A 21345-nucleotide genomic window follows, 5' to 3' on the forward strand; every position below is an offset into this window, starting at 1 on the left:
ATCTGCATTTGAAACTTTAAAGACTAGAATATCTGAAGCACCCATTTTGAGAGGGCCAAATTGGAAACTCCCTTTCCACATTTCTACTGATGCTTCAGATACAGCTCTAGGAGCTGTTTTGGGACAAAAGGATTTGGTCCCTTATGCCATTTATTACACTAGTAAAAATTTGACTCCCACTCAGTTAAATTACACTGTGACTGAAAAAGAATTCTCAGCCGTTGTTCATGCAATCAACAAGTTTAGACACTACATAACCGGCTATGAAACTTTTGTCCATACTGATCACTCTGAAATTAGATATCTCATGAACAAACCTATTACTAATGGCAGAGTTACAAGATGGCTTTTACTTTTACAGGAATTCAACATTACTGTGTTAGATAGACCAGGAAAACAAAACACAGTAGCTGATTTCTTGTCTAGAATCCAAAACACTAACGAAGATTCTCCTGTAGAGGATAAGTTTCCAGATGAATACTTGTTTGCAGTAACTACCAAGACTCTTTGGTATGCAGATATTGCTAATTATCTAGTTACAGGGAAGCTACCTCTACACTTATTTCCTAATGAGAAAAGGAAAATCATTCAGGAGAGTTCACATTATTCTTGGATTTCTAATGAATTGTTCAAAACAGGGCCAGATTGTATGATCAGAAGATGTGTTCGGGAAGATGAAATGCCTGACATCCTTAAGGCATGTCATGATGAACCGTGTGGCGGACACTTTGCTGACAAGAGGACAACCTATAAAATCCTTTCTTTGGGATATTATTGGCCTTCTCTCTTTAAAGATGCAAAGCAGTATGTTAGAAGGTGTGACAGCTGCCAAAGAGTTGGGAGACCAACTCCTTCAAATGAAATGCCACTACAGCCACAGGTATGCATCGAACCCTTTGAGAAATGGGCTCTAGATTTCGTTGGACCTATTAATCCACCATCTAAGCAAAAGAGGTACATATTGGTTTGCACTGATTATGTTACTAAGTGGGTAGAAGCCAAGGCATTGCCTTCTGCCACTGAAAATTCAGTTGTTCAATTTCTTTTTGAGGATATTTTTACTCATTTTGGTGTCCCAAGAGAAATTGTGACAGATCAGGGAAGCCAATTTACATCTAAATTGATGGAGAAGCTGATGGAGGAATACAAAATCAAGCGCAAAACATCTACTCCATACCATCCGCAATCAAATGGTCAAGTAGAATCTACAAATAAAGTCCTTGAAGGCATTATCACCAAGACTATTCATCTTCATAGAAGAGATTGGGCGGAAAGGCTTCCTGAAGCCTTATGGGCCTATAGAACTACATGGAGGAACACAACAGGACATTCTCCCTATGAACTTGTTTATGGGAAAGAAGTCCTGCTCCCCATTGAGTTCCAAATCAAGACCTTCAAGATGGCAGTTCAATTGGGGATGAGCCTATCAGAAGCTCAAAAACATAGAATGGACCAGCTAAATGAGCTAGATGAAATAAGACAAGATGCAATTCTAAGGACCGATCTAGTTCAGCACCAAAGAACTAAATGGCATGATCAACACATCAAAGAAAGAAAGTTTCAGAAGGGAGATTGGGCACTATTGTTTGATTCCAAGTTTAAGGACTTCAAAGGAAAATTTCAAACTCATTGGCTTGGGCCATATGAGATTGATGAAGTCTTTAAAAATGGAGCAGTTCGAGTGAAGACCATTGATGAGCTTCAGACTCCTCTCATTGTGAATGGCCATAGATTGAAAGTCTACCACAAGCCACTCTCAAGGGAGGAATTTGTTAAAATGTTCCAAGAAGATTCTGCAATGAGGCTGGTGGAGAAGAATTCTTCTCCTCCATCAGCCTAGTTTTTGTTCCTTTCAGTCGAAAAAAATAAATAAATAAATAAATAAATCTCTTGTATAAGCCTGAAAACCAATCTTGGATTGGCAGTCTTATGCAGAAAATATGAAGTGAAAATCAGGGTCACCTGACACTTTATATTTTCCAAAAAAAAAAAATCTCTCTCTTTTTCTGTCCATCTCATCCATCTCATCATTTTCATTCCACTTCATTTTCTTCCAGTCCATTCATTCCATCTCATTATCACCAAATAAAGTCCCTCTCAGGACTATTCCATTCAGTCAAGTTGTTTTAATCCTCTTTGTGTAGGCAGAAAAGTGTTGCTGCAATTTCCACAGCTAGGAGTCAATTCCGCAGCTGATATCAAGATTCCGCAGCTAATACACTCTGTTCCTGCAACAAAAACAAACTCTGTTTCAAAAAGAGAAAAAAATCTGCAGTCAAAAGCACCAACATCATTAAAGAGCAAGGACACATGGCATATACAAAGGCAGCAATCAATCAAAGGTTAGCATCATAATTAGTAAAGGGATCAAAATGCAAATACACGAAGGTATGTTCTAAATTTCTAACTAACAGTTATATCATTTATGTATGGTTTTCAGATTATGGTATGAGGCACTTAATGTAATGATTGACAAGATCCCCGTCCACTCGTCATCCATTATGCTGCGTAATCCACCTCACCACCTTCCTAACGGTTCCCTAATTGCTGTTGATTTGAACTTAATACGACCTGCTCTCTCTCATTAATTCTTCGTACCAGAGTGACGTGTACTGTTGTACCACGGCTCTCCAATTAATCATTCCGCAGCCAGATGTACACAGCCACCCGACGTCCATGGGATTCGGCCGTTTCATCCTTTAACACCCTTCTACGCATGCATAACCCCATTTCTATTGCTGTTCACTCCCTCGATTTCATCGTTTTTCACTCTCGGTTTCATTCACTACTTTGTTTCACTGTGAACATACTCTGTTCTATTTTCCTCACCTCTCCGCTCAAAACCCTGACCACCAGTCTCGTAATTGCATCACGATCATTTTGTTGTAGCCGTAATACCCACTGCTGAGCACTATTTTTCCCGTATAGCTCTCTCTCCAGTATTCAAACAACGCTGTCAAGAGAGCTGGTAACCGAAATGGGCAAGTTATTAAGAGCAGAGCCGGAAGGTTCTAAGTTTTTAGACGGTTACCCACAAAGGAAGAATGCCCTGCAGAAGGCCAAGTGGTTAAAATTTATTCAGAAGTTCAAAGGATATCACAAGGAAGTTACCAAGGCCTTTGCTCGGTCGTTTGATGGAAAAACAAATACTGTGGAGATTGGAGACCTACAATTCACTGTCACAGAGAGCAGCTTGGCTCAAGCAACTGCTTTGCCTCGTACTGGGGAACGTTGGTTCAAAAATCGAGCTGTTGAAGGCCAAGATTGGAAGAACATGTTGAAAAATCCAAGTATGGATACCACTATCTTCACCAAAGGAATACCTGTAAGTGTCATTAAAAAGGAATGGACTGCCTTACTTTTGCTAGTTCATAAATTTTTAACATGTGAAGGCAGATTTGGTATAATGTATGTTTATCATACAAAGATAATGATGCATTTTATGGGTGAACATACCATCAATATTCCTTATTTCTTGCTAGCTAGTCTAAGAAAAATGAGTGCCACTGTTCAGAAACACATGGGAAACATTGAGCCCCATCTATATCACCATGGACTCATTAAAATCTTGATTGAGGAGCAGTTAAAAATTAGAAAGGATACATGGGAGAAATTCCTTGTTAGAAACCATTTTCAAGAGGCAGCAGAAGCCTCTAGTAGCTCTCCTAGGGTGCCAAAAAGAAGTAGAAGAAAAGGGAAAGAAATGGTTACCCAAGAAGAGACTGCTGCCCAAGACACTACTGTAGAAGTTGAAGAAACTGCCCAATACATTGTTACAAAAACTCTTCAAGAAATTGCCCAAGAAACTGTTCAAGAAACTATTCAAAAGGAAAAGAAAAAGGGAAGCAGAACAAAAAGACAAAAGGGGAATAAAGGGAAAGCCATTTTGCAAGAGTCATACCCTTCACCTGAACCCTCAAGTGAAGAAGATACCCAAACATTAGCTCATAGGCTTGCTCAGCTTCATGAAACTGCCATCTTCAAAAAGAAACAAAAGCAAGAACAGCAAAAGCCAAAGAGTACTAGCCTGCAAGTGAGAAGAAGCAGTAGACTTATAGAGAAGAAGAGTGTGACTAAAAAGAAACAGTCCCATTTCATTGATTTGGGCACACCTGAGAAGACTCCAATTCGGCTAGATATTGAGCTAAGTCCTCCAAGAGAGGAAAGTCCTTTCCAACAAGAGAGAGAAAGCAGTTTTGAAGGATTTGAATTTAGGCCAAGACAAACACCTGACATTGACCCTGTCCAGCAAGAGCCATATGATTATTTGGAAACATTAGAGCAATCTGTTGCTGGTCCTAGTACTGTCTTGCCCCTTGAAAAGCAGGTTCAATCTCTGAAGCAAGAAGTATTTGAGCTAGAGGTCCTAAACCGCCACATCAAACAGGAAAACGAAGCATTGAAAGAATAGAGAAACGTGGACAAAATGATCCACGATAACACAATGCTTCATTTGGGTCTTTGGCAAAGAAAGAACAGGAAATGCAAGAGGAAATGCAAGAAATTAAGCAGGGCCTTGGTCAACTTGAAATTCAGGTGCTTGGTTAGGAAACCAAGAACAAATTTGGCAACAGGAAGGAAAAGGAGAAGGTTGGATGTCTTGGCAGAGGCATCTGAACATGTGAACTGAAAGATTATGACAAAATTTTGGTTGCATGAGGACATGCAACACCCTCGCAGTGGGGGTATGTTGAGCCTCAACCTTGCACTCATTTACCTGTCCTCCCAACAGCTTTTCCCTATTCACTTCTCTCTTCTAACATCATTTCCTCCATCAACTTGTTCAATTCATTGCATTATATGTCTTTTTAACATGATTTGTTGACTGTGCTAATGATTGACTGTTTGTTTAGAATTTTGGTACATGTTCTGCAATTCCGCAGCTACTCAGCAATTTCGCAGCTGTTCAAAGATTCTGCAGCCTTTTTGTTGTTTGCTATACTCCACGTGTCTTCTCCAGGAACAGGCCACATGGGCACGTTGGTATGGATGTATACATGGTTCGTATGCTATTGGTTGGGCCAAATCAGTCACGTATGCCCCCGGTCAACGCAGGAGTACCCACGGTCAAACAGTTAAGTTCCAGACGGTGGCATGGCTCTGCGTGAGCAACTGAGACACGGAACCACAGCTGGCACTTCTTCCACACCACAAAGACAGCAAGGGACAGAATCTAACCATAGATTTAATCCCCATGATGACCGTTTCCTCCAAACATGCACGGAGTTGCCTGCGTGTTGCTGCGTAGTTAATTAGTTAAGACTGTAGTTACTTAGTTTACGCAGAGGACAGTTTGTCCCTGTGCCTATAAATAAAGCGTTTGCCAACGCTTAGAGATTAGCTTTTTGATATTGTAATTGCTGTAATTGTTTTGGTTATCAAACTCTGTTTTAGAAGACTGTTTCTACAGCACTTTTTGACTGTATTTTGACATGCTGATTTAATATAAGAAGACTGTTTTTGCTCATCTATGCGTAGCTGATCTTTATCTGGTTGAGTGGATGGAGGGCCCCCATCTACCACAACCTATGTACAGTAGCATTTAACTTTATTTTCCTGCCTTTCTTTGTTTTTATTTTCACATGTACAATAATGTATAGTTTGATTTCTGCAGTTTTTCATTTCTTTGAACATGTATAATAATGTACAGTTTGATTTCATGCCTTTACATTTCCAGCACTTTTCAGAACTCATCAGTTTGTTTATGCAGCTGTGTTAGGAGCCCGGGATAGTGTGTTTTTATTTCTTTTTATCACTGATGGTATTTGAAGTTGTCTTGTCTTAGCTGCTGATTTTTACCTTGCTTACTTAGTTTCATTGCTAGTTTACTTTATCAAGTTTTTGACAAGTTGCTTACTAACCTTTTGATGGTCTTCTCATCATAATTGTCTAACCTTTATTGGACCAAAATATCATTGAGTGGCAGCTTGGTTTGATTAGCTTTTTGACTCATATTACTGATTCCTTCTTAACTGTTTTTCACATGAACAATTGCAACTAGAGGCAGAGTGTTAAGAAAGAATGAAGTGTTATGATTTGTCATTTAAGTTTTGCAGTTAAAGTAGTGTTTTTCACTTTCCATTAAGTTAACATAGATGCTATTTTTGTTCTTATCAGCAGCATAGATAGTGGACTAGTGCCATTAGTCACTTTGTTTAATGCTTTGCTTTCATTTGAAGTTTCAATTCCATTGCAAGTCACTTTTCAAGCTTTCTCTTTAAAAAGTTCTAGAAGCATTTAGAAACCACCATATGCACACACACGCACTCATTTGTTTATAAATCCATCACTCCATCTTAAGAAGTTAAATCAACCACAAACATCATCCAAAAATGACAAAAAGAACTAGGAAAGGTTACTTAAGTACATACTATACATCTCACTTCATCAGCTTACGAGCCCCGGGTTGACAATTAATGATAGCAATTTAGACAACACTAAATTGACCAAACACAAACAACAAAGTAAAGCAGAAGCAGAAGTAAATGCAAAATCAAAGTGAGTAAGCAAACAAGCAATCAAACAAAGCAAGAAAGCAAACAAGCATGCATTTGAAAGAAAACACTACTCCTACTCCTAAGATTACGGTGGATGGGCTTGATTACGTGAAGTGATATTTCCAATACAGCCACCATCGCATTGGTTGAACCATTTTGGTGAAGGCTTGGTCTGCGCGCATCCGATTTGTGTGAACCAACAAATGTGAAAGATACAATAGTGAAAACAGACACACTCTGAGCTTATAAGTGTCCACAGAACAAAAATGAGTGAAAGTTCATGACATGCACTCTGTGGACTTGCCATGGTGCTATGCTACACTGCGTCAAGATGTTAGGTGTATGCATTCCCTTGACCATTTCATGCAAGAAAACATGAGAAAGGTCGACCACTTACGTTGTGCAAGTGTGCTTGCTATGTAAGATTCCTCCAATGCATGAGCGATAGGATCATGTAGTTCGAGTAGAGGAAGTGAAATCTGAGTGTTGTATTATTCTCTTCAGTGCATATAGATGAGTGACGAGGAGCCTTAGGTGTTTGAAAAATTTCCTGATCGGAAGTGAGACCAACCTCAAGATAGCGAGGGCCTGACATAACCATCAGCTCGAGCTGAAGTGCCTTGACAATCTGGGGGGTTTTGACTTCGTCGATAGAGAGATCATCGCAGACCAGTGGCTTAGATGGATTAGCAACAAATGAATCAACGTCATGATCAGATAATGAGGTAAAGAGATCACGACAGCTAAGATCAGAAAACTCAAGATTTAAGTCGACATCCTCATGATTTGATGAATCACACAGAGGGGTAGATGAGTAGAAAGGATGTTAACCCTCTTTGTTTCTGGAAAAAGTAGATGAAAGATCAAGTGGATTTTCAATGAATGATTTTTCCTCTCCATTGTTGGATGGTAGTCTGACATTTGGCATGTTCTGTGAATGATCAACAATGGGTACATTCATGGATGGAGGTGCACATGAAAAATCAGGGATGGCAGGATCATTAAGGATGTCAGGAAGAAACGGAAGAGGTACGGAAAGACAGGGATAGTCCCCTATTGCTGGTGGATGTTCAAGCTCCCCGTCATGCTCTTCATGAATGCCAACACATGTTGGTTGTGCAACACCAACTCTGTCGATAGATCGATCCTCGTTCAAAACAAGTTTAGAGTACGCAATGGAAGAACACAATACAGTGTTATCCGGAGGATGATCAGAATACAAAGATGGAGGTTGAGGTACAAAATACATGTGATGAGGTATGGGACTCACAACCACGTCTACATGAAAATCAGAAGGAGTGATTTCGGGAGGACATGACAGTTCAACAAATCTGTGTTCATGCTCTTCCACATCACTCTGTGATGGTGGAGTTGTTTGATGAGGGGATGATGGACAATCACTTGTGACAGCAACGATGTCCGTCTGTGATTGTGCAGCTCCATCACTGAAGTATGTTGAGCAAGGTTTGAGACTAAACTTCTTCTTGGGATGGGAAAATTTCTTCAGACAATACTCGAATCTATCCCAAAGATAGGGAAATTTCATCTAGCTCTTCAAAACTTGAAATTGCAGATCATGGAAGTGCTGCCAAAAATCCATAGGTGATTCATGCAGAGCCTTCCGTTGTTGCAACAATTTTTTGGTCAATATGTTCTAGATCAAAATGATAGAAAGTGTCTTCAATGAGATCGCAAAAGTGCTCAAGTGAGTGCACAATGTCAACTGGTAGGCTTCACAACCACCGATGTGGAGATTCGCGAAGTGTGTATGCAAGCAACAAACTAGCTTGTTCGTCAGAACATCCATCTTCCTCATGAAGCATGGAGAGGAAGTCATGTAAGAAATCAGGCTAGGCCACTTAACCTTCACCATCATACGTGAATGTAGACAAGAGATCAAAGAACTCATTCATGATGGTGACATATTCGGCATGTGAAAAACATCGTGGAGGGAGGAGAGTGCAAGCCTCCATGATAGATATGTAAAGGTTCAAAATAGGATGAGAGGGCACAGTTTGTCATCTGGCCCTCCTTCTAGCGCCAGAAATGTTGACGGTACTGGACTGGCTAACACGTCAAGGGATCTCCTCGGTAAGAAGTCCAAATTAGACCTCAGACCATTTGGTGTAGGAGTCCCAACAGTGAGTCGTGCAGTAATGCCTTGACTGCGGTTTCGCATAGAGGCAAGTAAGATGTCCCTGTTGGTAGAAAGGGTGTGATAGCTACACTAAGTCAAGGAAGGTGCATGAGAGGTTCTAACACATAGAGAGTGAGGTGAGTGCACCCCTTGGAAACTTATAATAGCACTGATCTGGATTTAAACAGGAACGCAACAAATTACAGAGATAACCATATACACAAAGATGCAACGTAAATAATACTTCATTTCATTAATGGAAAATACTGAAATATGCTTACAACCAGAAATGGAAATAAACCAGCTAGGGCGATGGTAGCTTATCTCTGAGAAGAGATGTGGTGGCTACATGCCTCTGAACTGTGTTACAATGAGGCTCGAAGGCCTATTTATTGTTGAGAAACAATGGAAAACCCTTAACATTCCAAAACCTAACCCTAGGAGATGAAATGCCAAACTGTGGACCTCGTTTGGGTAAATTGGTATATCAACTTCCCCGGGTTGTAACTTTGGCATACGATCTCCGTTTGACGTGTACAATAGCTCGTTAGAAATATCTATCCAAGAACTACCACTTTGGGAAGGACAACATCGGTCCATGGACCCATGTTGCCCCTAGATTTCCCAAAAAACGTCGTTTAGGGCCTCAAAACGGCTCCAGAAGTTCAAGACCCGAAAAACTGCTAACAATAGTAAGTTGTGCTACAATTTAGGAAACTGAAAATGCTGAGAGAAACAATGGTGGGGGTCCACGTGGACTTGGCAGGTGGCCACCAATATCCACCTGGATCATTCCTCCCCCCTTAGGAAGCAATGGTCCCCATTGCGTTGAGTTCCTCCATGAGATGAGGAAACTTTTGCTGAACTTGTTCCCTGGCGAGCCACTTGCCCTGCTGAAGGAGTTGGCCTGCTTTGACAACTCGATACAGTTGGATATTTTGTTGGTGAGTGTTCTTGATCTGTGTGTCCATGATCTGATCAGTTGCAGCTTGTTCCATGCAATCTGGATTTAATTATGTGGGTTTGAGCTGTTCTGCAATGTCGGATGTGTCTAGCAATGGTGGAAATTATGGCCGAAGGCAGTCCACATTGAACACTGGGTGCAGGCCAAGGAATGGGGTAATGCTGAGCTCAAATGAATTGTCTCCCATAACCTTAGTAATGGTGTAAGGACCATATCGAAGTGGTCTCAATTTCCGATAGGCTCCAGTAAGGCGTTCCTTTTGCAAATGCAACCAGACTTTGTCGCCCACCTGAAACTTGTGTGGCACCCAATGTTGATCATGTCGCTACTTGTACTTGGCATTTGATTTCTCAAGAATGTCATGGACCTACTTGCAAATATGTTGGATGTGCTCAATGAAGCTGGTGGCCTTATCTGTTTCGGACAGGACATGAGCTGAATTTATGTGAGTAGCTGCAAGTGGCATGGCCACATCAATGGGGCATAGTGGCTGGAATCCCAAACCCACCTGAAAAGGGCTATGGCCAGTGGAGCTGTGAAGAGCTCGATTGTAGCTGTGTTGAACATAGGGGAGGCTCTCGTCCCATGTGTGTGGATGCTTTGAGTTATACATGCGCAGAATGTGCACAATCATCCTATTGACAACCTCTGTCTGGCCATCAGTTTGAGGATGGAAGGCTGTGGACTTCGTGAGTTTGGTGTCCAGCATTGACCAGAGACTGGACCAAAATGTGCTGAGAAACCGACTGTCCCGATCTGAGATGATAGACTGTGGGATCCCAAAGTGCACCCACACTCATTCAAAGAAGAGTTTAGCAGTGGCTTCTGCTGTGATATTCTTCTTGCAGGCCGCCATAATGGCCATCTTCGAGAACCTGTCGACGACCACAAAAACACAGTCATTTCCATGCTTAGTGGAAGGAAGGCCTGACATGTAATTCATCGAGATGGATTCCCAAGGTCGACTAGGGGTAGGCAACTGGGTATAGAGGCCATGCTTCTTAATGGTCGGTTTGGCAATGGCACAGGAAGTACATGATCTGATGTACTTCCCAACATCCTGTCGAAGATTCGCCCAATAGAAATAATTTTGCAGTGCTGCCACTATTTTCTTGACCCCGAAATGCCCAGCAGCCCGACTGTAGTGTGCTTCCCAAATCATCTTGGCACGCTCGCTTGAAGGAACATAAAGGTGACCCAGGTGGCATAACAGGGCATCCTGGAGGTGAAAATCTGGAACATGCCGACCCTCCAAGAGTGTCTGGTATGTGTGGCCGAATTCTGGGTCACTTTTGTAGAGAAGTGGCCAATCAGAAGTCTCGTGCCCACAAGAGTTGAGCACGATGGTTAACACCATGATCGGTGGTCAACTGAGGCAATCTACAACATTATTGGTGCTGCCCTTCTTATACTTGATATTCAAGTGGAACTGTTGCAGTGTATGTAGACCACTTCTGATGGCGATCATTCTGCAATTTCCCTTGGGTCTGTATGAACTGCAGGGGTCGGTGATCTGTTTGGATGACCGTTTCCTTCCCCAAAATGTAATGCATCCATTGTCGGCAGGCTTGTACAATGGAATACATCTCTTTATCATAAGTGGGGTACTTCCGGACTGTGTCTGAAAGTGTTTCACTGTGATATGCCACTGGATGTCCATGTTGAGTAAGGACTGCCCCAATAGCATAGTCAGAGGCATCTGTCTTGACCTCAAATGGTTGTAAATCTGGTAACGCGAGCACTGGTGCCATGCAGAGGCGATCCTTCAACTCCATGAATGCCTTCTGTTGAGATTCAGACCAAAAGAATTTTGCTTTCGCCCCTCCCTTGGTGACTTGACTCAAGGGCCAAGTAATATGAGAAAACCCCAACACGAACCTGCGGTAGAAGTTGGCAAGACCTAGAAAGCTGTGGAGCTCTGTTAGAGTGGCTGGAGATGGCCAATCCCGAATGACTTGGATCTTGGCTGGATCGACATGCACCCCCTGTTCATCAATGATGTATCCCAGATACTGAACCTGGGTCATGCCAAAAGTGCATTTCTCCAAATTGGCACATAGCTTGTGTTGCCGTAGTGTTTGGAGAACCTGTCGGATGTGGTGGAGGTGCCCTTCCCAACTCTGGCTGAAGATCAGAATGTCATCCAAGTATACTACTACAAAGGAGTTGGTGAATGGCCACAAGATGTCATCCATTAGCCTCATGAAGGTTGCAGGAGCATTCATCAATCCGAAAGGCATAACCAACCATTTGAAAAGGCCCTCCTTGGATTTGAAGGCAGTCTTCCACACATCAGAGGGTTCGATTGGTACCTGGTGATATCCTGACTTCAGATTGATCTTGCTGAAATATTTCGCCCCCTTTAGTTGGTCTAGGAGGTCATCAATCCGCGGGCTCGGGTACCTATTACGGACAGTGATCTTGTTCAGCGCCCGATAGTCAATACAGAGTCTCCACGTCCCATCCTTCTTCTGTACCAACACGATCGGGCTCCCACAAGGCGATGAACTCGGACGGATGTGACCTTTCTGCAGGAGCTCCTGAATCTACCTCTTGATTTCATTGTTCTCCAAAACAGAGCGCCGATAAATTGGTCCATTGGGTAGCGACGCACCTAGGGTCAGATCGATGGAGTGCTTGCCTTGACAGTGCAGAGGAACCCCTGCAGGGGAGGTGAAGATGTCCTCGTACTCCTCCACAACCTTGTCCATCTGTAGTTGTCGTGTAGAGGGACCCTGTCTGGAGGCCGCAGCCACCGTCTTCTTCTTTCCTTGAGGGCGTATCATCAGGAAAACAAATTTCCTGGTTTTGGAAATGATCTTACTGCATTGTTTTGCAGTAATCAAAGAGATGGTGGTAGGTGGTGCTACCTCTGGTATCCTGTACAACTTATTTCCCAATGTGATAATAACATCACGGGGCCTTGATTCATACATAGAATGTCGCTTCCACAAGTATGGCTATCCTAATAATACATCACAAACTTCAAGGGGAGCAATGTCACACAATACCTCATCCGTGAAGGGCTTGATGTTGTATGGAAGGCGACACTGCTAGCTCACGCGAAGACCTCGTCCTTGGTGAAGCCACCCAATGGTGTATGGTTGTGGATGTGTTGTGGTCGGTAAGCCCAACCGCTTCACGACCTCTGCCGAAATGAGGTTCTTTTGACTCCTGCTATCAACAATGAACTGTATCGGGGAGCCCTTTACCCACATCTGGGAGTGGAAGAGACGCTCCTCCTCCTCTGGATCTTCGGGTTCATTTTTCTGGATCTTGGCGGTAGCAACAGTGGTGTTGGGATCCGCATCAATGATCTGCTTCCCTTTTTCATTCCCCTTATCGGGTTCTGACTCAGAGTCGGAACATGAATCTGATTCTGAAACCTTTAGCTCAGCCACCAGTGACTGTTTGGCTCGACACTCACTTGTGTTGTGAGTGGAGCTCTTATAGAACTCACACCATTTTCCAGTGTCGTTTTTCGACTTCGCGGCGCTGTTCTTTGCTTGCGGCTTCGACAGGTTGTCTTGGGTTGTCCCACCTTGGCTTTGTCCTTTGTTCTGTGGTTTAGGGGCACCTTTACCCTGCTTTGGATTCACAGATCCATAGTCTCGCTTCTTTTTTTTAAACTTCTTCTCGACCTTGACGGCATATCGGTATGCTTCGCCGAGCGAGGAGATGTTCAGGAATTGTATTTCTTCCTAGATGTACTTGTGCAGGCAGCCACGGTATTTGAGTATCAAATGTTGTTCTGAATCCTTGATACCCAAATTTGTGCGAAGGGTATGGAAAAGATTGGTGAACTCCGGCACGTCTTGGTCCCTTCCCTGCCGCAGCATGGTCCACTTTATGTATTCATCCTCATAGCTTCCGATAGGGTAGTACTGCTCCTTGATGGCATCCCGGAATGAATTCCAAGTGGGTGCGGCTGAAAATAGTGAGCCAGTACTTTCATCCTTCTGCTCGCAGTAGGTTTCCCACCAGTCCTTGACGTGGGGGGTTGCTTTGAGAAGAGCGAAAACAATCTTTTCCTGACTCGAAAATTCATGAACAGAAAAATAACCCTCTAGCAGATTTAACCATTTATCTACGACATCTGCGTCTATCTGACCCTCGAATATGGGGATTTCAAAATTAACTTGTACCTTAAAGGGCATGGCGTTTCCAGGGTAGCTGCTGGAAGCCGATGCGTCGCTTCTGGGTAGCTGCTGAAGGATCTGGGCAAAGCTGTCCATCATCGCGTTCCATTGTCGCTCGAGGGCTTCTTCGAGCAAGATTTTGATGGGATCTCCTGCCCCCTCGTCTTTCTTCTCATCCGCCATGGGAGGCCGTCAGGATTTGCGAGGTTGGTCTTGCAAAGGTTCAACCAGTTCAAGCCCTAACTCCTTATATCCCGACCTTGTTGGGGACATGCAAAGAAAAACAGAGAAAAAGCAGACCGCTCTGATACCACTGATCCGGATTTAAACAGGAACGCAACAAATTACAGAGATAACCATATACACAAAGATGCAGTGGAAATAATACTTCATTTCATTAATGGAAAATACTGAAATATGCTTACAACCAGAAATGGAAATAAACCAGCTAGGGCGATGGTAGCTTATCTCTGAGAAGAGATGTGGTGGCTACATGCCTCTGAACTGTGTTACAATGAGGCTCGAAGGCCTATTTATTGTTGAGAAACAATGGAAAACCCTTAACATTCCAAAACCTAACCCTAGGAGATGAAACGCCAAACTGTGGGCCCCGTTTGGGTAAATTGGTACATCAACTTCCCCGGGTCGTAACTTTGGCATACGATCTCCGTTTGACGCGTACAATAGCTCGTTATAAAGATCTATCCGAGAACTACCACTTTGGGAAGGGAAACATGACCCATTTTGCCCCCAGATTTCCCAAAAAACGTCATTTAGGGCCTCAAAACGGCTCCAGAAGTTCAGGACCCGAAAAACTACTAAAAATAGTAAGTTGTGCTACAATTAAGGAAACTGAAAATGTTGAGAGAAACAATGGTGGGGGTCCAGGTGGACTTGGAAGGTGGCCACCAATATCCACCTGGATCAAGCACGCGGCTTGGAAAGGAACACACGAGCAAAGACACATCACAAGCTGGAAAGCAAGATAGCGAGAAATCCAAAGTGATGCTTAAACCAACATCACATCTGCAACAAGATTTATACAATTGCATACAAAATAGTTCATACACAAATGCTTAAGTTAAATAACATACATTTCTACAACAACAAAAATAGTCCAACTACAATAACAACATATGCATGAAAATGTGTTGGCACTGTTATATTAAGAAGTGTAAGTTCTAGTCATACAATACACCCATGTCCAACCACTAGTTCCGATAGCCAAATGTTACAACCACAACCGCGTGCTCCTCCAAAGAGATATACTAGCTTTGTGTAGTGGAGAAACCAAGGCATGTTACAATATTGTCCAAGATTTCTCTAAGATACTCCTATCGAAACTTCACTGACCAAAAGCCTATCCAATGAGTTATGAGGTACTATTTATAGCAAAGGGTGGGGTGACCCTTGAAATTCCCCTTTTATACCATTCATCTACCCTCATGACTCTTCAACTACTCTATGACTGTTACATTCAACTATCCACACTTGAACTTCCACTTGAAAAGATGTTACATTACAAAGCACATGTGCCCATGCAAGACAAAATGGATTGAGAAAGCCATGCAAGACATCACTAGCACTTGGACCATTGTGGTGAGACAAAATCTTTGACATGCTTGTGGTGGTCGAAGTTGATGAGCTGATGCCAAGCTTGGTTGTCTGTGATTGTTTCCATGTGCTCAATGGTGACATCTTGCTGAAGCAAGCTCTTACCTTCATTGAATCCAGGTGCACTAATATGGTTCCTCTGTCAAACTCGTCTGATAGCATGCACATGAATGTCTTGGTGTGACTAAACCAGCAACATGTTGATACATAGTGTCTATGCTGCTCTCCAAGCATGTGATGGTGGCCATGCACATCAATTTGTCGAGGTACATGTTTAGCTCTAGTCGGACTTGCTTTTTGTCTTTGCCTCAGTGACTGTGTTGAATGGGTGGCATCTCATGCATGCACACAATGACATGCATGCTACTGCATTCTCTTGCGTGCGATCAATAACACTACTCACCTTGTATGTTCCATGCCAGCTGCTGGGATGGATTTATAACTTGTACATGTTCTTGCTGCAACTCATTCTCTCGTCTATGCAGCTCCTATTCTTCCTTGAGTTGCCGCTTCAGCACATGCAACTCCTTCTCTATTCCGTTCTCTGCCTTCGCACGATCTTCATGTCGCATTGTCACCTCATAACCCGAGTCTCCAAAATTGCTTTCATCACAAGTGGATCTGCTTGAGCTTGAACCTTTGTTCCACCTCTGTGTTGTCAACAAACTTCCTCTTGTGTTCATTGCATTCGGTATGCTGCCTTCAGCTGTTGTTGTTGGTGTTGCTTGCTATGATATGGCTATTGACATATCTTGATGTCCTTGTCTATGAACAACTCGATGTCTTCGTGGGTAGGCAAGTTCATAGACACTTGATCGACTGCATCCCCAAGTCTGCTCTGAACAGTGTCTTCAGCTCTGCTCTCCTGGAAACCATTGTACCTGTGCTACTAAGAGGCCAATAAACACTTGTGATACCTGGAGACATGGCAACACTCATGGCAAGAAATCTATTAGTCGAAAACCAAAACGAAATTTAGAACTGACTTGCAACATACCTATATGGATGATCATGAAGATTACCCAATTTCCACCGGGAGGTCAAGAGACTGACTGCCAAAACTGCACAAGGCATAGTCCTAGCTGTCAGTCGGATGATTGATTGCTAGAACTGCACAATCCATAGTCTAGCCTAGCCTGCTGAGGACTAAAACTGCGCAATGCACAATTTTAGTCAGTAGTGACATGCAACCAACAAATTGCATTGCACAGTTTTTGGGGCCAACAGGACACTACCTCCAAGTATTGTGCAATGCATGCCTAGAGGTCAGTGCATGGCTAGACTTGCGCAATTTTTGGAGGGAAGGAAGAGCCATCGCTTTCGAAAATGCATAGTGATAGCCGGGCAAGGCATGGTCCGAGCCAAGGCAACCCAGTCTGCCTGACGGGCAAATGAAAACATGGGAAGTGTGAATGCATGATGAGATGAGTGCAAACAAGAGTGAATGATCATTCATGCAAAAAACAAGCACGAGATTCAGAAAATGGGAAAGCATGCATGTGTGTGAAGTGAGTCAGCGTAACGATGACCGTCCGTGCAAAACAGTTTCATGCATGCGACAGCAGTGAGATGTGAATGAAAACTAAAACGGTGCTTCTACAAGCTAACATGCATAAAAATGACAACAATCCTCACTGAAATCAAGTAGAAAACAATCACACAAAGCGAAATACAAAAAGCGACGGAAATGCAACACAAGACATGGAAGGCGGGCTTACCCGAAAACAACTAAGATGAATGTGTTGATGACTCCTAGATGCAATGTGAGATGTCAGAGCTGCAAGGCCAATGTGAGGAATGATATCTACAATGTCCAGTTCATGAGTTTTGATAAAATCAAAGATGTGACACGCATGCCACAAATCTAGGAAGAGCAACACTTGGTGGGAGGTTTTCTGAAATGATCCTTGCATGAAACCTCTATCTGCTAAAAGTAGATCCTTGAATCAAGGGATGTCTTTGCATGCTACCTTGGGATAAGCAGCGCATGCATGCAAATTAGTTTTGCTCGGTCCCGGGGTGAACCGGTCAACTCAATTGCACATGCAACAGTCTGCTCAACTGGGAGGAAAAAATGCACATTTATGGGAGGGAGCTGGGCTGGTTTCCTAGAGGGATTATGCAATTTATGGGCAGAGCAACTGACTGTTGCCTAGAATTACGCAATTTTTGGGTTGAGCAGTCCTACTAGGAGAAATTGCACAATTTTTCTAATGAACAGTGACAGGCAGATTTGTGCAATTCTGGAGCCCAACAGGCTGCCAGACAGAATTGCAAAATTTCTAGAGGAAAGGCTAGTTCCCCTCCAAAATTGCGTAATTTATTGAGGGTGTTGCTTAGCCTATAGATGGACCAAGTTCGGTGAAACAACCCTTGAGGGGGATGCATTAAGTTTTGATGGACAAGCTTTCATTCTGCAAGAAAATCACTGAAGCTTGTGTACTTGACAAGGAAAGACATGTTGTGAAAGGTTGGTAGGTAGGCTCCAAAACGAAGCTAAGGAAAAATTTTGGAGGGCGGTTGTAGCCGCTACAACATAATGATTAATAAATGAAATTGTAACAAGAACAAAAAAATCCCAACATTTCACACATTGAAAGAGTTGAAAGATGAAAAACTATTGCAATATTGCAAATTGACTGTCAAATATTGAAACATAGAAATTGAATTAATCATTCAAATTTTTATAACAAAGTGTTGGTTGTTGCAGATTCTTGATCCTTGCTTTCCTTTGCTTTCTTTTCCTTCCTTTTCCTTCCTTTATCCAATGCTAGATCGCTCCAAGAATTCTCTGTGTGGAATAGTATGAGAAATAGAGAATAGAGAGAGTGTGTAACACCATCCTCCCACACTTACCCAAGCTTACTGGTTCCCTGGTGTAAATATGTGATGAAGAGTTACTAATATATAATTCAATTCCCCAAGTACAATTAAGGAATTGGAATTGACAAATGAAACCAAATTGACCTTCGTCAAGAGCTACATGATCCTCATAAGCTAACTAACCACCCCAGGTGCCCAACCCTTGAGTTAACTTGTTTTTTAACTGATCTAGACCCTAAGTCGCTCCCTTGGCAACGCCTCTATGTGATTGGAACCCTCCAATCGCTCCCACAACCTTGCTTCCCAATGACTATAGATTTTTTAAACTAGTTTTGTGCTAGTGACTACGAGATTTAAGCCACTTTTTCAGGCTAGTCTCTAGACCACTACCCAAAACTTCATGAAACTTTCCAAAACAATGAATTACACCAGGACAAATACATTCACAAAAAAATTAGACAAGAAATTTACATAACCAAGCCTAACCATGACAAAAATTTCATAAAACACATCATGAACATGTAATCTATAGGTCATAATTACATATCTGAACATAGAGATCTAAAACTTGTGTGATAATCATCAATAAGGTCTAATTCCCTCTCACAATATTTGAAATATCAGCCATTAGGTCATGCATTCATTAACATTTCATCTACTAACCAAAACATGATGAGAGCCATAACTCAAGTCTGTCATAAAACTATGCTTATAACCAGATAAAGACAATAATAGAAAAACCATCATAGCCACATAATAACAAGTACATTTACACATAGAAAACAAGAGGAAAATATCTCTTATTGACATATGCAAATCCAACCAAGTCAAGGACTTCCACGTACCACCCAACCATAGATTGGGCTAAAACAAATCTCTCTTTCAACCAATCACCATTGTTCCATATTCCAACCATGAATGTGGGATCTTATGGAATAAACCAAGAAAACCAAACCGAAGCTTCCAAATGTTAGAGCCTAGATTTGTCTCAGGCTGAAAAGACAAGGTTCTAGGTCCACATCAAACCACGCTCAACCTCGTAGCTAGCCCTACGAGGACAGGAGAGGGCTTTCTCCAGGTCAATCTCAGCAAAAGATACTCAATGGGGCTGGAGATGACTGATTTAGCAACTGATTTTAGGCTAGGTATTTAGGGCAAAGGATTTGATTTGAGTTTTTTAGGGTTTTGTTGAAAAAATGGTAAAGGCAAATAGGGCTTGGGGATGAGGCACAGTTTCTGCAGAGTTCCTATTGGGGCAAGGAAGGCAATCGTTTTGATGCTTTAAAGTGAGTGAGATGGATAGATCAGACCTATGAGGAGCTAAGGAAAGCAAGAGAGTCTCAAGAATTCCCCTTAAAAAGATGAAAACATGAAAATTTAAACAAATTCAAAGGAAAAGCATAGCAGTTATGGATTCTACCTTAATTACTCATTTGTTCAAATTCAGGAGAAGAAGCATGAAAATGATACACATAACACTATATAAACTTACAATTACTCAGAGAAACAGACCATAAAAACATAAAGCCACATGGATCCCAAATAGTGCTGCAAAACCCTGGTCTTTCCTTAGCCAAAAATGCAGAAGTGAATGTACAATAGAGTGCCAAACTTTTCCCAAGAGTCCAACCCTGAAAATGACTTAGAAATGACATAATATAGGCAATCAAACCTATTCCCTTGCCTCTAGGGGTCGAGTTCATCATTCTAGGAGCTGTTTCAACCAATTCTAAACAAAGCACTAAAATCTAGGCAGTCAAAGATTCATTCATTAAATTTTCACTTTTTGGTGAATGAATCCTCTAGAAAAAGTAAATAAGTACCAAAATTACATCATGTCCACCCAATTACATCAATATAGATCAAAAATTACATCACAAAGCAAAACTAGTCAAACTGGCTAAATTTCTGAGCTTGAAGGTGAAAAATTGGGCAAAAAACCTCTGTGCGTCGCGCCAATTTCTGTATGTGTCGCGCCACTTTGATGCTGATTTTTAGGCACTTTCTGAAGTCCAAATTGAGCCCAACTGTGCTTGCTGGGAAGCCCTACCTATCTACTTTCCAACCCAAGTGGAATTTCTGAATTTGGTGCCAATTTTCCCCTCCAAAACCTCAATCTCCAAAGACTGCTTCCTGTGTGTGAAAATAGGGGCAAAGAGGTCATTTTTAGGGTGTTTTTGACCTCCTAAGGACTCAAAACTTGCCCAAACTTCTTGGCCATGCATCAACAGTCATTATTTTTCATGAAAAATCCAAAACTATAATTTTTTTGCATTTGTAGCCTCCTATCGTAAGCGCGCGCCATGTGGCGCGGCGCATAGGGAGAAAAACCCTGTTTTTTGCACAAAAATTTACAAAAATGCCAAAAAGGCCCTAAATTCCTTGAAATTTGGGTTGGATCTTCTTCATTAAGTGTTATGCTGGGCTAAAGAGGCTTCGGCCAATATCTGAAGACGATCGAGCTCCCTTTGCCTCTTTTGCTTCTTGATTGCCTTCCTTAATTTCGCCTTCAAATTTCTGATTCAGGCCTCACACACCTTGTTTCGCGCCATGTAGTGAAAAGCCATGTGTCTCAGCAATGCATGGTATTTTTCAGCCTTGTCCAACAGCCTCTCTAAGTGCATGTTAACTCTCTCGCGATTGGCCTCCCGATCCTCATTAATCTCTTGCTCCAATGATGTGAGCTCAATTCTTCTCCTTTGCGCAGCTTGGCGATTCTCGCGGATGTTTTGTAGCTCCATGATTGCTTTCTGATCCTCAAGCTATTTGCTACTCTACTCCGAGTACTTCATGGTCCTCTTAGCCCTCTCTAAGTTAAGGGATAAGGCTTCGATCTCTGTTTGCTGCTCCTGGATGATCTCTCTAAGTTTGGTGCTTTGTGGACCTGTATCTGTATCTATATCATGAATGAGAATGAAGTCAGTCTCTCTTTCACCTGAAGGCCCCTCATCCTACATTGGTCTCTCGCCTTGGTCCTATACCTGTGATGCTGATGGAGGAAGCGAGACCCCTTCCAACCCGAGTGGAGATAACACTCGCTTTGCCGCTGCAAACAAATGTCTGGTGCCTCTCTGATATGTGATGAATACCGGCACACTAGCGGTCTCATGGCGCTCATACCGATGAGAAGGTTCACCTTCATGCCTAACCTCTGATAATCTCCGTGAAGCT

This window comes from Pinus tabuliformis, chromosome 2_1 (assembly GCF_031772625.1).
Source record: "Pinus tabuliformis cultivar Carrire ecotype Pingquan chromosome 2_1, CPIR1, whole genome shotgun sequence".
Classification (NCBI taxonomy): Eukaryota; Viridiplantae; Streptophyta; class Pinopsida; order Pinales; family Pinaceae; genus Pinus; species Pinus tabuliformis.